The following is a 14566-nucleotide window of genomic DNA, read 5'->3' on the forward strand; positions in this document are numbered from 1 at the left end:
CACCATCACATGTCTTAGTGAACAGAGTTGGATCGGCTTTCCCAACCTTGAAAGCATTAGCAAGTAGAAAGTCTCTAAGGCATTCATACCATGCTCTTGGGGCTTGCTTAAGTCCATAGAGCGCCTTAGAGAGCTTACACACATGGTCGGGGTACCGTTCATCCTCGAAGCCAGGGGGTTGCTCCACGTACACCTCCTCCTTGATTGGCCCGTTGAGGAAAGCGCTCTTCACATCCATTTGGAACAACCTGAAAGAATGGTGAGCGGCATATGCTAGCAAGATACGAATTGATTCTAGCCTAGCCACAGGAGCAAATGTCTCCTCAAAGTCCAAACCTGCGACTTGGGCATAACCTTTTGCCACAAGTCGAGCCTTGTTTCTCGTCACCACCCCGTGCTCGTCCTGTTTGTTGTGGAACACCCACTTGGTTCCCACAACATTTTGCTTGGGACGAGGCACCAGTGTCCAAACTTCATTGCGCTTGAAGTTGTTGAGTTCATCCTGCATGGCCAATATCCAATCCGGATCTAGCAAGGCCTCCTCTACCCTGAAAGGCTCAATAGAAGAGACAAAGGAGTAATGCTCACAAAAATTAACTAATCGAGATCGAGTAGTTACTCCCTTGCTAATGTCACCCAAAATTTGGTCGACGGGATGATCCCTTTGAATCACCGCTCGAACTTGGGTTGGAGGTGCCGGTTGCGTTTCTTCCTCCATTTCTTGATCATCTTGTGCTCCCCCTTGATCACACGCCTCCTTTTGATGAACCTGTTCATCGTCTTGAGTTGGGGGATGCACCGTTGTTGAGGAAGAAGGTTGATCACGTTCATCTTGTTCCTGTGGCCGCACTTCTCCAATCGCCACGGTTCGTATAGCGGCCGTTGGAACATCTTCTTCATCTACATCATCACAATCAACAACTTGCTCTCTTGGAGAGCCATTAGTCTCATCAAATACAACGTCACTAGAGACTTCAACCAAACCCGATGATTTGTTGAAGACTCTATACGCCTTTGTATTTGAGTCATAACCTAACAAAAACCCTTCTACAGCTTTTGGAGCAAATTTAGAATTTCTACCTTTCTTTACTAGAATGTAGCATTTGCTTCCAAAAACACGAAAGTAGGATACATTGGGTTTGTTACCGGTTAGTAGCTCATACGAAGTCTTCTTGAGGAGGCGATGTAGGTAGACCCTGTTGATGGCGTGGCAAGCCGTGTTCACGGCTTCCGACCAGAAACACTCGGGGGTCTTGAATTCTCCAAGCATCGTCCTTGCCATATCGATTAGTGTCCTGTTCTTCCTCTCTACCACACCATTTTGCTGTGGTGTGTAGGGAGTGGAGAACTCGTGCTTGATCCCTTCCTCCTCAAGGAACTCCTCCACTTGAAGGTTCTTGAACTCGGACCCATTGTCGCTCCTTATCTTCTTCACCTTGAGCTCAAACTCATTTTGAGCTCTCCTGAGGAAGCGCTTGAGGGTCCCTTGGGTTTCAGACTTATCCTGCAAAAAGAACACCCAAGTGAAGCAGGAAAAGTCATCAACAATAACTAGCCCATACTTACTTCCCCCTATGCTCAGATAGGCGACGGGTCCGAAGAGGTCCATATGCAGCAGCTCCAGGGGTCTTGAAGTGGTCATCACATTCTTGCTGTGATGCGCTCCTCCCACCTGTTTACCTGCTTGACAAGCTGCACAAGGTCTATCTTTTTCGAAATGTACGTTAGTCAAACCTATCACGTGTTCTCCCTTTAGAAGCTTGTGAAGGTTCTGCATCCCCACATGTGCTAAGCGGCGATGCCACAGCCAGCCCATGCTAGTCTTAGCAATTAAGCATGCATCTAGACCGGCCTCTTCTTTTGCAAAATCAACTAAGTAGAGCTTGCCGTCTAATACACCCTTAAAAGCTAGTGAATCATCACTTCTTCTAAAGACAGACACATCTACATTTGTAAATAGACAGTTATATCCCATATGACATAATTGACTAACAGATAGCAAATTATATCCAAGACTCTCCACTAAAAACACATTAGAGATAGAATGCTCATTGGAGATTGCAATTTTACCTAGCCCTTTTACCTTGCCTTGATTCCCATCACCGAATATAATTGAATCTTGGGAATCCTTATTCTTGACATAGGAGGTGAACATCTTCTTCTCCCCCGTCATATGGTTTGTGCATCCGCTGTCGATAATCCAGCTTGAACCCCCGGATGCATAAACCTGCAAGGCAAATTTAGGCTTGGGACTTAGGTACCCAACTCTTGTTGGGTCCTACAAGGTTAGTCACAATTGTCTTAGGGACCCAAATGCAAGTTTTATCACCCTTGCATTTTGCCCCTAACTTCCTAGCAATCACCTTTCTATCCTTTCTACAAATTGCAAAGGAAGCATTCAAAGCATGATATATTGTAGAAGGCTCATTAACTTTCCTAGGAATATTAACAACATTTCTCCTAGGCATATTATGAACAACATTCCTTCTACCAATATTTTTATCATGTACATATGAAGAACTAGAAGCAAACATAGCATGAGAAAAATCATTGTAAGCATTATAACTCCTATAATCATTTCTAGTTTGTCTCCTATCATGATACAAAAAGGCATGATTCTTTTTAGCACTAGTAGCCATAGGGGCCTTCCCTTTCTCCTTGGCGGAGATGGGAGCCTTATGGCTTGTCAAGTTCTTGGCTTCCCTTTTGTAGCCAAGTCCATCCTTAATTGAGGGATGTCTACCAATCGTATAGGCATCCCTTGCAAATTTTAATTTATCAAATTCGCTTTTGCTAGTCTTAAGTTGGGCATTAAGACTAGCCACTTCATCATTCAAATTAGAAATTGAGACTAGGTGTTCACTGCAAGCATCAATGTCAAAATCTTTACACCTAGTACAAATTACAACATGTTCTACACAAGAATTAGATTTATTTGCTACTTTTAGTTTAGCATTTAAATCATTGTTGACACCTTCTAAAGTAGAAATGGTTTTATGACAAGTAGATAATTCACCAGAGAGTATTTCATTCCTTTTAATTTCTAGGGCAAGAGAATTTTGTGCACTAACAAATTTATCATGCTCCTCATATAAAAGATCTTCTTGTTTTTCTAGTAATTTATTCTTGTCATTCAAAGCATCAATCAACTCATTAATCTTATCTATCTTAGATCTATCTAAGCCTTTGAATAAGCATGAATAGTCTATGTCATCATCATCACTAGACTCATTATCACTAGAAGAAGCATAAGTGGAGTCTCGAGTACTCACCTTCTTCTCCCTTGCCATAAGGCATGTGTGACGCTCGTTGGGGAAGAGAGATGACTTGTTGAAGGCGGTGGCGGCGAGTCCTTCATTGTCGGAGTTGGAGGAGGAGCAATCCGAATCCCACTCCTTTCCTATATGTGCCTCGCCCTTGGCCTTCTTGTAATGCTTCTTCTTCTCCCTTTTGTTCCCCTTTTCCTGGTCACTTTCATTATCGGGACAGTTAGCAATGAAATGACCAATCTTACCACATTTGAAGCACGAGCGCTTCTCCTTTGTCTTGGTCTTGCTTGGCTGTCCCTTGCGACCTTTAAGCGCCGTCTTGAAGCGCTTAATGATGAGGGCCATCTCCTCATTATTGAGCCCGGCCGCCTCAACTTGCGCCACCTTGCTTGGTAGCGCCTCCTTGCTCCTCGTTGCCTTGAGAGCAAGGGGTTGCGGCTCGTTGATCGGACCATTCAAGGCGTCGTCCACGTATCTTGCCTCCTTGATCATCATTCGCCCGCTAACGAATTTCCCAAGTACTTCTTCGGGTGACATCTTGGTGTACCTAGGATTTTCACGAATATTGTTCACCAAATGAGGATCAAGAACAGTAAAGGACCTTAGCATTAGGCGGACGACGTCGTGATCCGTCCATCGCGTGCTTCCGTAGCTCCTTATTTTGTTGATAAGGGTCTTGAGCCGGTTGTATGTTTGAGTTGGCTCCTCGCCCCTTAACATTGCGAACCGTCCAAGCTCGCCCTCCACCAACTCCATCTTGGTGAGTAAGGTGACATCGTTCCCCTCATGAGAGATCTTGAGGGTGTCCCAGATCTGCTTGGCATTGTCCAAGCCGCTCACCTTATGGTACTCGTCCCTGCACAAAGAGGCTAGCAACACAGTAGTAGCTTGTGCATTTTTATGAATCTGTTCATTAATAAACATGGGACTATCCATAATATCAAAGTGCATTCCACTTTCTACAATCTCCCATATGCTAGGATGGAGAGAGAACAAGTGACTACGCATTTTGTGACTCTAAAATCCGTAGTCCTCTCCATCAAAATGAGGAGGTTTACCAAGTGGAATAGATAATAAATGAGCATTAGTACTTTGAGGAATACGAGAGTAATCAAAAGAAAAGTTCGAATTAACCGGTTTCTTTCTCTCGTATTCGTTGTGGTCGTCGTCCTTTTGGGAGGAAGTAGACTCATCGCTGTCGTAGTAGACGATCTCCTTGATGCGTCTTGTCTTCTTCTTCTTCCCATCTTTGCGTCTGTGGCCCGAGCCCGAGTCGTTGGACTTGTCATCCCTTGGCTCGTTGACGAAGGACTCCTTCTCCTTGTCGTTGATCACGATTCCCTTCCCTTTAGGATCCATCTCTTCGGGCGATTAGTCCCTTTGTGAAGAGAACGGCTCTGATACCAATTGAGAGCACCTAGAGGGGGGGTGAATAGGTGATCCTGTGAAAACTTAAACTTATAGCCACAAAAACTTGTTAAGTGTTAGCACAATAATTGCCAAGTGGCTAGAGAGGAGTCACAACTAAACACAATACCACAAGAGATCAAACACAGAGATGACACAGTGGTTTATCCCGTGGTTCGGCCAAGACCAACGCTTGCCTACTCCACGTTGTGGCGTCCCAACGGACGAGGGTTGCAATCAACCCCTCTCAAGTGGTCCAAAGACCAACTTGAATACCACGGTGTTTTGCTTTGCCTTTCAATATCCCGTTTGCGAGGAATCTCCACAACTTGGAGCCTCTCGCCCTTACACTTAAGATTCACAAAGAAATACGGAGTAAGGGAGAACTAGCAACGCACACAAGACTCAAAATCAGAGCAACAGCACGCACACAAGTCGCAACAAGAGCTCGCAACACAACTCAATGAGTTCACAACTCAACAAGAGCTCTAGATGCTATCACAATGAACCAAATGCGTGGAATCGATGTCTTGGTGCTTAGGGATGTTGTAGGAATGCTTGGTGTACTCCTCCATGCGCCTAGGGGTCCCTTTTATATCCCCAAGGCAGCTAGGAGCCGTTGAGAACAAATCCAGAAGGCCATCCTTGCCTTCTTTCGTCGGGCGCACCGGACAGTCCAGTGCACACCGGACACTGTCCGGTGCCCGATTTCCTTCCTTAAACAGCGCAGTCGACCGTTGCAGATCTGGGAGCCGTTGGCGCACCGGACATGTCCGGTGCACACCGGACAGTCCGGTGCCCCCTTCCGACCGTTGGCTCGGCCGACCGTTGGCTCACCGGACAGTCCGGTGCACACCGGACAGTCCGGTGAATTTTAGCCGTACGTCGCCAGTCAACTCCCGAGAGCGGCCAGTTCGCCCGAGGCAGCCTGGCGCACCGGACACTGTCCGGTGCACCACCGGACAGTCCGGTGCCCCAGACCGAAACAGCCTTTTGGCTGTACACAGCCAACTCTCCTCTTTTCTTCTTCTTCCTGTTTCTGATACTTAGACAAGTATATTAGTACACAAAACCAATGTACTAAGACTTAGAAACATACCTTTGCTCTAGATTTGCACTTTGTTCATCCATGGGCATAGATTCACATTTAAGCACTTGTGTTGACACTCAATCACCAAAATACTTAGAAATGGCCCAAGGGCACATTTCCCTTTCAATACTTCGTTTGGCTAATGAAGGTGCCCTCTTGGAGTTGCTTCACTTGAAATCCTAAGAAATACTTCAACTCCCCCATCATAGACATCTCGAATTTTTGAGTCATGATCCTACTAAACTCTTCACATGAAGATTCGTTAGTAGACCCAAATATGGTATCATCAACATAAATTTGGCATACAAACAAATCATTTGCAAGTGTTTTAGTAAAGCGAGTAGGATCAGCTTTTCCGACTTTGAAGCCATTAGTGATAAGAAAATCTCTTAGGCATTCATACCATGCTCTTGGGGCTTGCTTGAGCCCATAAAGCGCCTTAGAGAGTTTATAAACATGGTTAGGGTACTCACTATCTTCAAAGCCAGGAGGTTGCTCAACATAGACCTCTTCCTTGATTGGCCCATTGAGGAAGGCACTTTTCACGTCCATTTGGTAAAGCTTAAAGCCATGGTAAGTAGCATAGGCAAGTAATATACGAATTGACTCAAGCCTAGCTACGGGTGCATAGGTTTCACCGAAATCCAAACCTTCGACTTGTGAATATCCCTTGGCCACAAGTCGGGCTTTGTTTCTTGTCACCACACCATGCTCATCTTGCTTGTTGCGGAAGACCCACTTGGTTCCTACAACATTTTGGTTAGGACATGGAACTAAATGTCATACGTCATTCCTCGTGAAGTTGTTGAGCTCCTCTTGCATTGCCAACACCCAATCTAAATCCCTTAATTCATCTTCTACCCTGTATGGCTCAATAACAGACACAAAAGAGTAATGTTCACAAAAATGAGCAACACAAGATCGAGTGGTTACCCCCTTTTGAATATTGTCGAGAATGGTGTTCACGGGGTGATCTTGTTGGATTGCTTGGTGGACTCTTGAGTGTGGCAGTTTTGGACCCTCATCATCTTCCTTGTCTTGATCATTGACATCTCCCCCTTGATCATTGCCCTCCTCTTGAGGTGGCTCATCTTCTTGATCCTCATCTTCATCATCTTGAGCTTGATCCTCATCTTGGGTTGGTCGAGATGCTTGCATGGAGGAAGATGGTTGATCTTGTGCATGTGGAGGCTCTTTGGATTCCTTAGGACACACATCCCCAATGGACATGTTCCTTAGCGCGACGCACGGAGCCTCTTCATCATCTAGCTCATCAAGATCAACTTGCTCTACTTGAGAGCCGTTAGTCTCAAACACAATGTCACAAGAAACTTCAACAAGTCCAGTGGACTTGTTAAAGACTCTATATGCCCTTGTGTTTGAATCATAACCAAGTAAAAAGTCTTCTACAGCCTTAGGAGCAAATTTAGATTTTCTACCTCTTTTAACAAGAATAAAGCATTTTCTACCAAAGACTCTAAAATATGAAACATTGGGCTTTTTACCGGTTAGGAGTTCATAAGATGTCTTCTTGAGGATTCGGTGAAGATATAACCGGTTGATGGCGTAGCAAGCGGTGTTGACCGCCTCGGCCCAAAACCGATCCGAAGTCTTGTACTCATCAAGCATGGTCCTTGCCATGTCCAATAGAGTTCTATTCTTCCTCTCCACTACACCATTTTGTTGTGGCGTGTAGGGAGAAGAGAACTCATGCTTGATGCCCTCCTCCTCAAGAAAGCCTTCTATTTGAGAGTTCTTGAACTCCGTTCTGTTGTCACTTCTAATCTTTTTTATCCTTAAGCCGAACTCATTTTGAGCCCGTCTCAATAATCCCTTTAAGGTCTCTTGGGTTTGAGATTTATCCTGCAAAAAGAATACCCAAGTGAAGCGAGAATAATCATCCACAATTACAAGACAATACTTACTACCGTCGATGCTTATGTAAGCGATCGTGCTGAATAGGTCCATGTGGAGTAGCTCAAGAGGCCTGTCGGTCGTCATGATGTTCTTGTGTGGATGATGAACACCAACTTGCTTTCCTGCTTGACATGCGCTACAAACCCTGTCTTTCTCAAAATGAACATTGGTTAGTCCCAAAATGTGCTCTCCCTTTAGAAGCTTATGAAGATTCTTCATCCCAACATGGGCTAGTCGGCGGTGCCAGAGCCAACCCATGTTAGTCTTAGCAATTAAGCAAGTGTCGAGTTCAGCTTTATCAAAATCTACTAAGTATAGCTGACCCTCTAACACTCCCTTAAATGCTACTGAATCATCACTTCTTCTAAAGACAGTAACACCTATATCCGTAAAAAGACAGTTGTAGCCCATTTTGCATAATTGAGAAACAGAAAGCAAATTGTAATCTAAAGAATCTACAAGAAAAACATTGGAAATAGAGTGGTCAGGAGATATAGCAATTTTACCCAATCCTTTGACCAAACCTTGATTTCCATCCCCGAATGTGATAGCTCTTTGGGGATCATGGTTTTTCTTGTAGGAGGAGAACATCTTATTCTCCCCTGTCATGTGGTTTGTGCACCCGCTATCGATGATCCAACTTGAGCCCCCGGATGCATAAACCTACAAAACAAATTTAGGCCTTGTTCTTAGGTACCCAAACGGTCTTGGGTCCTTTCACATTAGAAACAAGCACCTTGGGTACCCAAACACAAGTCTTTGACCCCTTGTGTTTGCCCCCAATATATTTGGCAACTACTTTGCCTGATTTGTTAGTAAGCACATAAGAAGCATCAAAAGTCTTAAATGAAATGTTATGATCATTTGATGCAATAGGAGTTTTCTTCTTAGGCAATTTAGCATGAGTGGATTGCCTAGAACTAGATGTCTCACTCTTATACAAAAAAGCATGATTAGGGCCAGAGTGAGACTTCCTAGAGTGAATTCTCCTAATTTTGTGTTCGGGATAACCAGCAGGGTATAAAATGTAACCCTCGTTATCCTGATCCATGGGAGCTTTGCCCTTAACAAACTTAGATAATCTTTTAGGAGGGGCATTAAGTTTGACATTGTCTCCCTTTTGGAAGCCAATGCCATCCTTGATGCCAGGGCGTCTCCCATTATAAAGCATACTACGAGCAAATTTAAATTTTTCATTTTCTAACTCATGCTCGGCAATTTTAGCATCTAATTTTGCTATATGATCATTTTGTTGTTTAATCATAGCAATGTGATCATGGATAGCATCAATATTAATATCTCTACATCTAGTACAAATAGTAACATGCTCAACGGTAGATGTAGAGGGTTTGCAAACATTTAATTCATCAATCTTAGCATGTAACATAGCATTCTCATTTCTAAGATTGGAAATTGAAATATTGCAAACATCTAATTCCTTAGCCTTAGCAATTAATTTATCATTCTCATTTCTAAGGTTAGCAAGAGGGGCATTCAATTTTTCAATCTTAGCAATTGAACTAGCATTATCATTTCTAAGATTGGCAATTGAATCATCACAAATATTTGACTTCTCAACCTTAGCAATCAAATTAGCATTCTCAATTCTAAGGTTGGAAATAGTGTCATGGCAAGTGCTTAGCTCACTAGTTAATTTTTCACATTTTTCTATCTCTAGAGCATAAGCATTTTTAACTTTAACATGCTTTTTGTTTTCTTTAATTAGGAAGTCCTCTTGGCTATCCAAGAGTTCATCCTTTTCATGAATAGCACTTATCAATTCATTTAATTTTTCTTTTTGTTGCATGTTTAAGTTGGCAAAAAGGGTGAGCAAATCATCCTCATCATCACTAGAGCTAGCCTTATCACTAGAAGTTGCATATTTAGTGGAAGCTCTAGATTTTACCTTCTTCTTTTTGTCGTCCTTTGCCATGAGGCATTTGTGGCCGACGTTGGGGAAGAGAAGTCCCTTGTTGATGGCGATGTTGGCGGCGTCCTCGTCGGAGGAGGAGTCGGTGGAGCTTTCATCAGAGTGCCATTCGCGGCATACATGGGCATCGTCGCCCTTCTTCTTGTAGTACCTCTTGTTTTCTCTTCTCTTTCCCTTCTGGTCGTCGCCCCTATCACTATCACTTGATAATGGACATTTAGCAATAAAATGACCGGGCTTACCACACTTGTAGCAAACTTTCTTAGAGCGGGGTTTGTAGTCCTTCCCCCTCTTTTGCTTGAGGATTTGGCGGAAGATCTTGATGATGAGCGCCATCTCCTCATTGTCGAGCTTGGAGGCGTCGATGGGGACCCTACTTGGTGTAGAGTCTTCTTTCCTCCTCCTCCGTTGCCTTAAATGCAATGGGTTGTGCCTCGGGTACGGAGGAGGAGGCGCCTTGCTCGATGATGTTTTTGGAGCCTTTGATCATCAATTCAAAGCTCATAAATTTTCCTATTACTTCCTCGGGAGACATTAGTTTATATCTTGGATCACCATGAATTAATTGAACTTGAGTAGGGTTAAGAAATACGAGTGATCTAAGAATAACCTTGACCATCTCATGGTCATCCCATTTGGTGCTCCCGAGGTTGCGCACTTGGTTCACCAAGGTCTTGAGCCGGTTGTACATAGCTTGTGGCTCCTCCCCTTGGTGAAGCATGAACTGACCGAGCTCCCCCTCGATCGTTTCTCTCTTGGTGATCTTGGTCACCTCGTCTCCTTCGTGCGCGGTCTTGAGTACGTCCCAAATCTCTTTGGCGCTTTTCAACCCTTGTACCTTGTTATACTCCTCTCGACTTAGAGAGGCGAGGAGTATAGTGGTGGCTTGGGAGTTGAAGTGCCGGATTTGGGCTACCTCGTCCGAGTCATAACCTTCATCCCCCATGGATGGTTCATGTGCACCAAACTCAACAATGTCCCAAATACTAGCGTGGAGTGAGGTTAGATGGTGCCTCATTTTATCACTCCACATACAATAATCTTCACCGTCAAAAACCGGTGGTTTGCCTAGTGGGACGGAAAGTAAAGGGGTGTGTTTGGAAATACGAGGATAGAGTAAGGGGATCTTACTAAACTTCTTGCGCTCATGGCGCTTAGAAGTGACGGACGGCGTGTCGGAGCCGGAGGTGGATGGCGATGAAGAGTCGGTCTCGTAGTAGACCACTTTCTTCATCTTCTTTTTCTTCTCGCCGCTCCGACGCGACTTGTCGTGTGAAGGGGATCCCTTCACCTTGTTGCTGGATTCTCCGGATGGAGCCTTCCCATGGCTTGTGGCGGGCTTCTCACCGGTCATCATCTCCTTCTTGGCGTGATCTCCCGACATCACTTCGAACGGTTAGGCTCTAATGAAGTACTGGGCTCCGATACCAATTGAAAGTCGCCTAGAAGGGAGGGGTGAATAGGGCGAATCTGAAATTTACAAACTTTAAGCACAACTACAAGCCGGGTTAGCGTTAGAATTAATGCGAGTCCAAAAGAGAGGGCGAAAACAAATCACAAGCGAATAAGAACGGATGACACGGTGATTTGTTTTACTGAGGTTCGGTTCTTGCAAACCTACTCCCCGTTGATGTGGTCACAAAGACCGGGTCTCTTTCAGCCCTTTCCCTCTCTCAAACGGTCACTTAGACCGAGTGAGATTCTCTTCTCAATCAAACGGGACACTAAGTCCCCACAAGGACCACCACATAATTGGTGTCTCTTGCCTTGGTTACAATTGAGTTAGAATCAAGAAAGAAGGAAGAAGAAAAGCAATCCAAGCGCAAGAGCTCAAATGAACACAAGTATCTCTCTCTCACTAGTCACTATTTGATTGGAATTGTCTTTGGACCTGGGAGAGGATTTAATCTCTTGTTTGTGTCTTGTATTGAATGCTATAGCTCTTGTATGAGGTGTGAAGGCTGAAAACTTGGATGCAATGAATGGTGGGTGGTTGGGGGTATTTATAGCCCCAACCACCAAATGAGCCGTTGGTGGAGGCTGTTGTCGCATGGCGCACCGGATAGTTCGGTGGCAGTCCGGTGTGCCACCAGACACTGTCCGGTGCGCCAGCCACGTCACCCAGTCGTTGGATTCTGACCGTTGGAGCTTCTGACATCTGAGCCACCAGACAGTTCGGTGGTGCACCGGACAGTCACTGTTCACTGACCGGTGCGCCTTCTGGCTCTGCTCTGACTTCTGCGCGCACTGTAGCGCATTTATTGTTCGTTGCAGACGACCATTGGCGCTACGTAGCCGTTACTCCACTGGCACACTGGACAGTCCGGTGCTACACCGGACAGTCCGGTGAATTATAGCGGAGTGGCTCCCAGAATTCCCGAAGGTGGCAAGTTCAGACTAGAATTCCCTGGTGCACCAGACACTGTCCGGTGGTGCACCAGACAGTCCGGTGCGCCAGACCAGGGCACACTTTTGTTGCCTTTTGCTCTCTTTGTTTGAACCCTTTCTTGGTCTTTTTATTGGTTTGCTGTGAACCTTTGGCACCTGTAAAACTTATAATTTAGAGTAAACTAGTTAGTCCAATTATTTGTGTTGGGCAATTCAACCACCAAAATCAATTAGGAAAAGGTGTAAGCCTATTTCCCTTTCAGACAGATATCCCCTGAGTCCACTAGAAGGCTAGAAAACATCGCGAAAGGCTTTGGGTCCATTACTTCGCAAGGCCATCCCTTCGTGGGCCAGGGGAGGAACCGCCGACGGAATGGACTGACGCGGGATTGGATAGACTCAAGCCCATACGATTCAACGAGTTTAAGCATTATCCACAACATTGATCTAATTCTCCCGCACAGCACCCTCAGACGTTGGAACTAAATAAGGATAAGTCGGTAGGATTATAGGAAGATAAGTTCAGTCGGTTCACTATTATTTAGGTGCACATGTTATCATACCCGCATGTATCGCCCCACGGTCGAGTATATAAGGCCTAGGGGGCACCCCATCAAAAGACAGGTAATTCATCAGACATCTACTCCATTCTCTAGCACTCTCCAAACTAGAGAGTTCCCCTGTAACCCACCACATAAAGATCCACACCAGGAAGTAGGGTGTTACGCCTCTCTAACCAGCCCGAACCTGTAGAAAATTGTCTATCGTCTCTCGTGCACCTAGCACGAACCATCGAGCTACAGTCAGCAACACCGTCCTACCCAAAAGCACCTCGAGGGGTAACCCCGGGTGCGCGGTCGGGTCCTAAACATCGACAGCTGGCGTGCCAGGTAGGGGGTGTGTTGTTGATCCAAGCTAGCTTAATGGCCATCATTTTCCAGCACAAGATCGCTCTCCGACCTGGATTCGTGTTCTGCTTCGGAACCATCTCATCCGTAGCAGATGAAGAAGGAATTCTGCATCGTATAGCGGATCAACCGGAGAAGAAGCCTTCCTCGAAAATCTCCGAAAAAGCCAGAACGAAGCAGGAAATAGCGCAACCTCCAGTGCTCCGGGCAAAGACTACCTCCTGCAAGCCAGGAATAGAGAATTCGCCTAATCGAAGAACCCCGTTGTCCACCTCATCCACGAAAAAATGGACACGGATTGCAAGGAGAAAAGAAGCAAATAAAATAAAGACTCGTCGAGCTGCTCTTCTGGCACCTTCGCCCTCAAAGGAGAACAGAGAGAAGCTTGTCGTCATGACAACTCCATTCTACCCTGATGTCCTCTTCATCGGGGGAAGAGTGGAATCGTCCCCCATCTCCGACGACGAGCCAACCGTGCCTGGGGAATAACCTCCTCAGCGAGAAGCTCGCCGACGAAGGAACCGACGCCGGAATGCTCGGCGACATCATGAAGCCGGAGAACGAGACCCAGCGCAGGCGCGTAGCCTGTATCACGAGATGAGATCTCGGAGATGGGAGAAACTCCTGATGAACGCGTCTTCAGGGAAAGGAGGAATTCCCACTGACGTGATCGTCGGCAGGCTCAAGAGCAAGCCGAGCAGGAGGCGAGACAACGCCGAGAGAACCCTCTCTTCGGACGAAACTTGAACCCCGACTTCGCCCGAGCCATGAACACACCGAGCGAGGTCGGTGGAGTGTTGGCCCGGATAGCTGATGGCCTCCCCCGGACTTCAGACGCTGAGGGCTATCGGCGGCTGCTCACTCGGACAACTAATCATCTTCTGCCTCTCGCTCATCCTCCGAGCGATCTACGGCACGCCATCAATAGTCGGCGGGACACGCGGAGCTCCATCAATGCTTCGCGCGAACAACGACATGAGAACGAGATCCGGTGCCGAGAAGAGTATGATCGGGATCATGGCATCCCTGCACGAAGTCAGGCCACTAGGGTTGAGTCGGCAACGACTTCAACTGGCGGCACAACCCGGGGACAGTCGAGGCAACACATCGGCAACTCCCCTCCCCGGGATCGACACCACAATCGTTGACAGGAGGACATGTGTTGAGTATCTGCGCTCACTCTGTGTCTCAGGGCCATTCAGTGGCCCCCAAACTTCAAAGTCTCCAACATCGACAAGTACGAGCCTAAGCAAGACTCGGGAGGCTGGTTGGCTGTCTATACCACCGCTACTCGGGCCGCTGGGGCAACTGAAGATGTGATGACTGCGTACTTGCCCATCATCCTTGGGCAAGATGCGCTGCAATGGCTACGACACCTACCGCGACACTGCATCGACGATTGGAGCGACTTCAGTCGGCGTTTTATCACCAACTTCCAATCCCTCTCCGACAAGCCGACGCAGCCATGGGACCTAAAATCCATCAGGTGCCGAGGGGATGAGACTCTTTGGTTGTACCTTAAAAGGTTTCAGACCATGAGAAATCGTATTCCCGAGGTTGCTGAAGTAGCAGTGATCGAGGACTTCTACCGAGGATCTAATGACTCGGCCTTCGTCCGAGCCATACTACAAAAGGCGCCGACCACTTCCGAACAGCT

Source organism: Zea mays, chromosome 2 (genome assembly GCF_902167145.1).
Source record: "Zea mays cultivar B73 chromosome 2, Zm-B73-REFERENCE-NAM-5.0, whole genome shotgun sequence".
In the NCBI taxonomy this organism is placed as follows: domain Eukaryota; kingdom Viridiplantae; phylum Streptophyta; class Magnoliopsida; order Poales; family Poaceae; genus Zea; species Zea mays.